We start from the raw sequence: 10,252 nt of genomic DNA on the forward strand, positions 1-10,252 counted from the left end.
ATAGACACTGAGTGCAGGGTACAGCTGTATTTGTTTTACAATACCCACAAGTTCACACATACAGGACACTCTGCTGACGTGGTGGGGAGCATAGAAAGAAAAAGACAAAGGTCAAAGGTCAGCTGTGTGCAAGCAAGAGAGAAAACAAAACACTGAAAGAGGACCAGGATTATTTTATTTTATTATTCAAAAGCCTTGTTATTATTTTTATTTTGTTGTACAACTACAGCCCCCACGAGGCTTTGACAATTATGCTAAACACTCTTGGGATGTACTACTCGTGGGAATGTCAGTTGTTTGTACCAATATTCATGACAATCCAATCAATTGTTCACCAAAAACCACAAATGTCAACCTCATAGCGGGCTGTGGAGGAAAAGTCAGGTGATGCTCAGTCTGCAGGGCTCATCCTCTGGGAATTCATCCAGAAATTGTTGAAATATTTCAGTCTGGACCGAACCAACCAACCCTCCAACCAAAATTACCATCTGTAGAGCCACATACGCCACAAATGACTACGTCTAAAAATGTTTAGCGCAATAACACAGAGCGTCAGGAATCACTACTCTCATCTGCAGAAACCTTAAGGGTGAGAGTGCGTTCATAAACCAAACAACATTCAACAATATCAGAATATCAGATTCACTGCATCAATTTCCCAGCTGCTGAGGGTCCTCGCATCGGCCACAGAGGTCAAACAGATTATAAACCATTTTATTTTAACCCCCTCAGCCCTGAAGTTGGAGCAGCTTACGCTAATCGATGCAGGCTTTTCTCACCCAGCGAAGACTCGGGGGGTATTACATAACACCCCTCCTCCTCTGTTTCTGCACCGCTGCACAGCTGACAGCGCCAGGGACCCTGCTGCATACTGCATGACATAACCCTCCACACATCGAACTACACACTGTCCTGCCTTCATCTCTGCCTGTGCCCCCCCCCCCCCCCCCCCCCCCGGCGCTCTCGCTCTGCTTCCCTCCCTGTACAAAATAATTCTTCTGTGTGAGTATTTTTACATGGAAAAAGCAGACATAACACTCTGCTTATTAATACTGATTTAGTATTCATCCTCAGGCTCTGCACCGCCTCCTGGACATCTTGTACTTCTCTGAGTCTCATGCTTCTTGTGAGTCACCCTGTTATGTTCCTCATGACATAACCCTCACCACACACAAAACACACTGCCCTCCCTTCATCCCCACATGTTTATCCCTATATTTCCTTCTCATGAAACTTTCCAGCCCGGCTGTCTGACTCAGGTCATAAAAATGCTGTGAGTCAACATATAACATCTGCAAACAGCCAGAGAGTAAAGATGGAGGCTTTAATGCTCGATTCTGAGACTCTGTTTCTGGTGTTTTGACTCTAACTTGTCTTGGTTTAACGGTTTGTTCCTTCCCTTCTTAAAATAAAGACAAAGTTGAAAACGGTCGACGACATGGACTAAAGCTCAACAGTTCAGTTAGCAGAGAGCGAAACGAGAAGTTTGACACTGAGGCAGACATCCAGAGGGAGACAGGGGGACATGTCCACACCTCCCTGGGAGTTGTCTCTCTCAACACAATATATTCCCTACACCCAAGAAAGTAAATGTGAGTGGGCCTAAATAGACACTGCTCCATTAGGAAGCCTCCACCTCCTCCACCCTCCCTCCGGACAGACCATCACACTCGGGGATGATCTTTTTGACGCCATTGCTGCTAAAACATAAAAGCTCCACGTTATAAACTCATGAGGTTATGATCCAGATCAGCTCTACGAGTGAACAAGTGATTCAGAGAGAGCAGAGGAGCAGAGCCGCTTGTTGACCGGCGGAGACATAGTTCCACTGGTAAAATACAGCTCAGCCCCGTCTACCGCCGCCTCCATCTGTTAGTTTATTAGTTATTGTGAGGTCAGTTTACTTCCTGCAAAAGAGGAACACTTTTGCAACTACTAAATGTCACACAATTAAAGAATAAAAAGCGGAAGTAGACCAGCAGCCACCGTGTTCTGCGAGATAAAATGACTGTTTTTGTCAATGGAGTCTGGTTCATAAGACGGAGACATCCGGTCACCAGGCCTCATCACGGCCTCACAGAGAAGCAGAATATCGACTGATAATCAGCTTAAAGTGGGTCGACACGACCCGGAACAGATGCTGTTGTGTAACATTCATTACAAAATGATGTGAGATACAACAGAGTTAGTGCTGAAATAGTGTCAGTCCGTTTTATTCACAGGGTTTCACCAAATCATTGTGATAGTAACTATGATAGTGACGAGAAAACACACACACACACACACACACACACACACACACACACACACACACACACACACACAACATAAAAATTAAAACAAAATTACATTAAATACGAAAAAAAACAAAAGTTCAGAGTCGAGAGTGGCATGTACGTCAGTACGTCAGTACGTGCGCACGCACTCACGCACATTCGCGCGCGCGCATGCGCAGTTGCAGTGTGCGCGTCCGAGGGTGTGACGTCACGTCAGAATCTTCCATTTTGGCTTTGATCTCGTGCTGATGTATTAAAGACACATGTGTCACAGGTAAACCACTTTCACACCTGAGACTCAACACTTCATTTCGTTTCTTGGAACACTGAAGAACCAGACTCAACAACCTCAAACATCTCACCATGGCGAAAACCTCCCTGCGAGGCATGGCTCCTCCTGTTTATAGCACTGCTGATGCTAAACCTAAACCCCGCAAGCGGGGCAGTGGTCCCAACGTGTCAGCAGCAGCACCTGAAGCCTCTGACCTGACGAACACGGACGAGAAAGACGTCCAAACCTTTGCTGCGGAGAACGCTGCCGCTGAGCCGAGTTCCACAGACGTCGTGGAACCATCAGAGAAGGAGACGGAGTCCGACTCTTCCAGCTCCAGCTGTCAAGCCTCGGTCCAGACCAACAGAGACACCGAAGTCACGGCAGAGCCAAAGATCCTGGAAGAGGAAAACGACTCCATCTCCACCATCGACCTGGACCCACCAGAGAAAAACACTGGTTCTGGTGATTCCTCCACCTCTGGCTGTGAGGACGCAGCCGAGGAAGCAGAAGAAACCCGGGTGTTTGTCACCCTGCTGACGGCCAGAGTGCTCTCAAAGTGCCCCGTTGTGAACCTCTGGACCCAGGAAAGTTTGGTCGCCTACACCCGACAACTGGTGGACCAAACCCTGCAGGGCCTCACTCTGAGTGGAGCTTTCTGCCCCAAAGAAAAAGACATCAAGAAGATGTGCAAGGCCGTGATCGACGCCCTGAAGACAAAGTACGGCAACATGCGCAAGCTAGAGACCGCCATATTTTCAGAGCACCCATCTGTGGACGCCGCCATCGTTGTGTGTTTGCGAGCCCACATCAAGGAGCACTCTGCTCGGGCTGCACACAAGAAGAAGAAGAGCGGTGGATGGAGGCAGCACATCTGGCCCCTCTTGCACGTTGCTGGCATTTGCGCTCTGTGGGGCATTTTGTTTCTAATCCTGGCATAAACTTGTGACGCTGGCACGGTGGTGCAGTGGTTATCACTGCTGCGTCACTGTCGCCAGGGTCACAAGTTTATACAGGGCCACACAGGGGCTGAGTGCTGATCCTGGTCTTGATGCTCTCAGCATCAAGACCAGGATCACCACCAGTTCCTCCCTGTGTCGGCGTGGGTTTTCTCCGGGTACTCCGGTTTCCTCCCACACTCCTTATTTGGACAATAAAAACCTTAAATTTTATTTTTGATTTCTGAATCAACTTCTTCTTCAATTAGAGCAATAAAGGAAGATAAGAGGTGACCTGACATGTAATAATATGACATGACATAATATTTTCAAACAATCAATCATACTTTATTTGTATAGCAATTTTCATACATAGAAATGTAGCACAAAGTGCTTTACATAAATGATGAACAATAAAACACAGAGGACAAATCAAGGAAACGCCATCAAGACATCATAATGAGGAAACACTATAGGTCAGATTAAAATGTTAAATTCAGCTTGAAATAAATGAAATAAATAAAACACAGAAGGAAAATGGAGGAAATAAGATAAATACTAAGAGATAATCCATCAGAATAAAATAATATAACCCTAAAAGATAATTAAGTGAAAAGAAGATTAAATACATTGCAATAAGACACAATTAATACTAAAAGTAACAATCATATTGTTCATGTTTAATATTGATCACATGGTATGTGTCTCTAACTTATTTAAAATCTTGATCTGCAAAGAAAATTATAACTCATTAAATTTTTTAAAAAGTGGAGTCAAAGTACAGTATTTTCTTCTGGAAAATGAAGTAGTACAAAATGTAGGCTCTGTACAACGGTACAATTACAAGCTTGGGTATGAAAAAATTATTATTTATCATAGAGAAAATTATAAAATTAGCCTCTGCCCTCAAACTTCACCTTAGATTATAGATATTTTGTTATGTATTGATAAACTTCAGTTATCTGTATATGAATCAAACCCAGACTCTGAACGTGGCCGCTGTGTTTCCTGAATGCAGCACGCTTCATAGCTTCATGGCTAACAACAACAACATAACTGAGCATGTCAGTTACCCATAATCCTTTTGGGGCGCTGTGACTACAGGTGTCATGAGGACATAGATGCATTTCTTGTAGATTTTGTGAGGTACAAGTGATGCCCACAACCCAGTGTCTGTCTGCATTTGAACTGGACGTCCTTCCAACCGAGGCTTCGCCCAATGACCTTCTGAGCTCTCACCTATATTCACTATCAGCACAAAATGACCGGCAGCAGACGGTTCCTCCTCTGAAGACTCACTCCTTCCTTCCTGACCCTGCTGAACTGTTTTACTGGCTGCAGTAAGTTGTGGAGCAAGTTCAAAGTCTTTGGTCCCATTACACTTAAAAAAAAAAACAAAAAACAGTTGGCTCTTATTTTCTCTGTTCTCAAAAGAGCAAAACTCACTGAGCTGCGTCTCAAATTTAATTTTATTCTGTTGTTCTTCTTTTTTAATCACACTGACATTTATATAGATTTAAAAATGACAATATCTTAAAAATATGTTGATTATACATGAAGGTTAAAGTTTAGGTGAACTCTGACCTGCTCTGGTTCAAAGGTCAGTATTGTGCTCGTGGAGAGTGAGCTCGCGGGCGCAGCGGAGACGGCCGCTGACTGCAGCTTCTTCCCCCAAAAACATGGCAGAAAAAAGAAAGAAAACTTATCACTTTCACAACGAATGGGAGGAGGAGGAGTTCTTTTTTACGACTGTGAAAGAAACCTGCGTGTGTCGCATTTGCGGGGCGACTGTGGCGACGGCAAAGCGGCACAATGTGGAGAGACGAAAGCTAACAAGCTAACATGCTAACAAGCTAACTGCCCACCGGGAGGCGCACTACGGGCAGAAAAAGCCCGAGAGCTAAAGGCAGCTTTGGGTAAGCAACAGTCACAGAAAGCAACCGAAGCCTCGTTTAGAGCTACACATTATCTGACCAAGAAGAAGAAGGAGGAGGCATTTTCAGACGGAGAAGTTGTCAAAGAAGCAATGATGATATTTGCTAACGCTGCACTGAAAGACGAGAAAAATGGAACCGATCTGATCTCCACCCTCTCCGACGTCCACCTGGGGGCATCTACGATGGCTGGACGGGTGCCGGCTGTGTCTGGTAACTTGGCCGATCAGCTGCACCGGGATCTGGCGAAGTGAAGACAACAACGAGGGGAGCTGACATTGATCACACGGTGGAGGAGTTTTTCGTGCAGAAAAAGGAACCATTGGAAAAGCTCCTGCTATGATCGGCCGACATGCAGGTTTCATCGCTCACTGTCAAGGTGACCCAGACTTCCCAAAATGTCTGCATTACCACTGCATCATTCACCAGCAGGCGTTATGTGCAAAAGTGATGACTCCCGTTGTGAAAGTCATAAACAACATCCGCTCCAAAGCGAATCAGCACAGGATTTTCACGGTGCTGTTGGAGGAGATGTCAGCTGAATATGGTGACCTGCTGCTGCACACAGAAATCCGATGGCTCAGCAGAGGACGAGTTTCACCTCGTTTTTTGTCACTTTTGGGTGAAATCAAAGAGTTCATGCAGTCCAAAGGCGAAGACGTCTCACTGCTAGAGGACACAGACACTTGACCTTGCATTTTTGGCGGACATTACTGGGAAACTAAACCACTTGGACTGCGAGCTGCAAGGCAAAATTAAGACTGTTGTTGACATGATAAGTGCTTTAAATGCATTTAAAGCCAAGATGAACATTTTCTCTGTGGATTTACAGAGAAAAAAGGTGCTGCACTTTCCCTCTGTGCAGTCGCTGCTGAAAGACAATGATTCTGCATCTGAGACATTTGACAAAGTTGCAGAAAAGTATTGTAAAGTCACAAACAGACTTGGGCAAGAGTTTGAGAATAGGTTTTGTGACCTTGATCAGCTTGAGCCGAGCTTGAGATGTGTGTCATTCAGATGTGTGTCAATTGGAGATTGAAATCATAACATTGCAGAATGACCTCCACCTCAAAGCCTACCAGGCTGCACCAAACGTTTGGTGCCTTGTTGACACGGAGAGGGACGGTGGTGTATGCGCAGCAGCTATGAAGGTTGCCAGCCTGTTTGGTTCAACCTATCTCTGTGAATCAGCATTTTCTGACATGAACTTCATCAAGAACAAACACAGAACACGCCTCACTGATGCACATGTGAAAGACTCACTCACAGTTGCAGTGTCAAGTTACACACCAGATGACATTACACTGGTGAACAGCATGCAGTGCCAGTCTTCCCACCAACAAAGAAACAGATACCAGATGTTGTCAGTGGCAACATGGGAGCGCCCTGGCAAAGTTGAATTAAAATATTGAAGAATTGTGCTCAATTTAAAAGTGTGTTCATGACATGTAACAGTTATCATTTTGTTAAATGCTGCAGATTTGGTCATTAGTTCAAAATGTGACAAGATTTATTTTAAAATATGTAAGTTGATTTTTCTTTAACATTACATAATTGATAACTTTTTGAAACATGGTGCAACATAGTTCATGATTTGTTAAAAGGGTTTGTCAGTGGCTTGTGAAAATGGGACATTTTTCCTATGAAATGTAGTGATGTAAGTGATCATCTGAAAATGTAATAAATAAAGAGATTAATAGAGATAAAGTGCTGAATATTGATGTTTCCCACCTTGTTGTCATTGTTGATTATTGTGAGAAATCATTAACGTGATCAGTGTTTTCACATAGATGAGTATCAGAATCAGTTTTATTGCCAAGTATGTTTCCACATACAAGGAATTTTTTCTGGTGATTGGTGCAATTGAGGATCAGGGGGATCAGCAACAGTGGGGCTCTCTAGCCTTGTTGATGAGGCTGATAGCAGATGGGAAGAAGCTGTTTTTGTGGCGAGAGGTTTTGGTCCTGAAGGACCGCAGCCTTCTGCCAGAGGGGAGTGTCTCAAAGAGTTTGTGTCCAGGGTGGGAGGAGTCAGCTACAATCTTCCCTGCACACCTCAGAGTCCTTGAGGCGTACAGGTCCTGGAGGGACGGAAGATTGCAGCCAATCACCTTCTCCGCAGAGTGGATGACACGCTGCAGTCTGTTATTGTCCCTCTCCGTGGCAGCAGCGTACCAGATGGTGATGGAGGAGGTGAGGATGGACTCAATGATGGAGGTGTAGAAGTTCACCATCATAGTCCTTGGCAGGTTGAACTTCTTCAACTGCCTCAGGAAACATCCTCTGCTGAGCTTTTTTGATGAGGGAGCTGATGTTTAGCTCCCATTTGAGATCCTGTGTGGTGGTGGTTCCCAAGAAGCGGAAATGCTCCACGGTAGCCACGGGGGAGTCGCACAGAGTGATGGGGGTGGGTGGGGCTGGGCTCTTCCTGAAGTCCACTATCATCTCCACTGTCTTCAGAGCGTTAAGCTCTAGGTTGTTCTGCCTGCACCAGGTCACCAGACGGTCAGTCTCCCACCTGTAGGCAGACTCATCGCCATCAGAGATGAGTCCAATGAGAGTGGTGTCGTCTGCAAACTTCAGGAGGTCGACAGACTGATGGCTGGAGGTGCAGGTGTTGGTGTACAGGGAGAAGAGCAGAGGAGAAAGAACGTGAATTAAAATCAAAAAAAAAAAAAAAAATCTAAAAGATCATTAATCGTTATTAATTGTTAAGGATACTCAATCCACATTTTGACAGGTTCCACCATCGCTTTATTTTCCCGAACACAACAGGCTACAATTTTCCCGGGGTTAATATAAAACATCACTTCCGGGAGAAACATCCTTCAAAATAAAAGTACTGTCTATCACACATGAGTAAAGGCGCTTTCTTTTACATTGCTTAACATTAATAATGTAGAACTAAAGGCAAACTGAGCAAATGTGTTATTTCAGAAGAGCGTATCAAACTGGTATCTCTTTGTATGACTCAGTACCCATGAAGCTCTCAGTTTCGAAAAGGTCGGTGACCCCTGCTCCAGAGTCAGAGCTCCTGTGGCCCCGACAGAGCCGACAGCTGCGGCCTTGTTGTGGCTCCTGGTTGTGGCGCTGCTCTTCCCGCGCTTTCTTTAAGCTCCGCTGTTTCAGCTCCTTCCCTCTCGGCGAACTGAGCCGCAGCTTTCCCGCCGAACGCACCGGTGCCGCCTCTCACCGGACTCAGCGTGAGGCGGCAGCGAGAAAAGCCGAGAAAGGTCACTTCTTCATCGGCGACACGTCGGCTCAGACGTCCTCGTCGCCATCTTTGTTACGTCTCGATCAAGTTCAGTCCCAGGAGAAGAATCACAGCCGGACTCTGACTGGACCTGACGCTTTATAGCCTCATACTGAGCGGCTCGGTTACCCAGAATCCTCTAGGGCTGCTCCAACTACAGGTGTCATGAGAGCCCAAAATACACAAGACTCAATACAATTATTGCTGAAATAGTGTCGGTGCGTTTTATTCACAGGGTTTCACCAAATCACTGTGATAGTAACTATGATAGTGACGAGAAAACACACACACACACACACACACACAACATAAAAATTAAAACAAAATTACATTAAATACGAAAAAAAACAAAAGTTCAGAGTCGAGAGTGGCATGTACGTCAGTACGTGCGCACGCGCGCGCGCATGCGCAGTTGCAGTGTGCGCGTCCGAGGGTGTGACGTCACGTCAGAATCTTCCATTTTGGCTTTGATCTCGTGCTGATGTATTAAAGACACATGTGTCATAGGTAAACCACTTTCACACCTGAGACTCAACACTGCATTTCGTTTCTTGGAACACTGAAGAACCAGACTCAACAACCTCAAACATCTCACCATGGCGAAAACCTCCCTGCGAGGCATGGCTCCTCCTGTTTATAGCACTGCTGATGCTAAACCTAAACCCCGCAAGCGGGGCAGTGGTCCCAACGTGTCAGCAGCAGCACCTGAAGCCTCTGACCTGACGAACACGGACGAGAAAGACGTCCAAACCTTTGCTGCGGAGAACGCTGCCGCTGAGCCGAGTTCCACAGACGTCGTGGAACCATCAGAGAAGGAGACGGAGTCCGACTCTTCCAGCTCCAGCTGTCAAGCCTCGGTCCAGACCAACAGAGACACCGAAGTCACGGCAGAGCCAAAGATCCTGGAAGAGGAAAACGACTCCATCTCCACCATCGACCTGGACCCACCAGAGAAAAACACTGGTTCTGGTGATTCCTCCACCTCTGGCTGTGAGGACGCAGCCGAGGAAGCAGAAGAAACCCGGGTGTTTGTCACCCTGCTGACGGCCAGAGTGCTCTCAAAGTGCCCCGTTGTGAACCTCTGGACCCAGGAAAGTTTGGTCGCCTACACCCGACAACTGGTGGACCAAACCCTGCAGGGCCTCACTCTGAGTGGAGCTTTCTGCCCCAAAGAAAAAGACATCAAGAAGATGTGCAAGGCCGTGATCGACGCCCTGAAGACAAAGTACGGCAACATGCGCAAGCTAGAGACCGCCATATTTTCAGAGCACCCATCTGTGGACGCCGCCATCGTTGTGTGTTTGCGAGCCCACATCAAGGAGCACTCTGCTCGGGCTGCACACAAGAAGAAGAAGAGCGGTGGATGGAGGCAGCACATCTGGCCCCTCTTGCACGTTGCTGGCATTTGCGCTCTGTGGGGCATTTTGTTTCTAATCCTGGCATAAACTTGTGACGCTGGCACGGTGGTGCAGTGGTTATCACTGCTGCGTCACTGTCGCCAGGGTCACAAGTTTATACAGGGCCACACAGGGGCTGAGTGCTGATCCTGGTCTTGATGCTCTCAGCATCAAGACCAGGATC

The sequence above is a fragment of the Trachinotus anak genome, unplaced genomic scaffold (assembly GCF_046630095.1).
Source record: "Trachinotus anak isolate AG129_WGS33_773 ecotype Australia unplaced genomic scaffold, CSIRO_AGI_Tana_v1 ptg000015l, whole genome shotgun sequence".
NCBI classification, from domain to species: domain Eukaryota; kingdom Metazoa; phylum Chordata; class Actinopteri; order Carangiformes; family Carangidae; genus Trachinotus; species Trachinotus anak.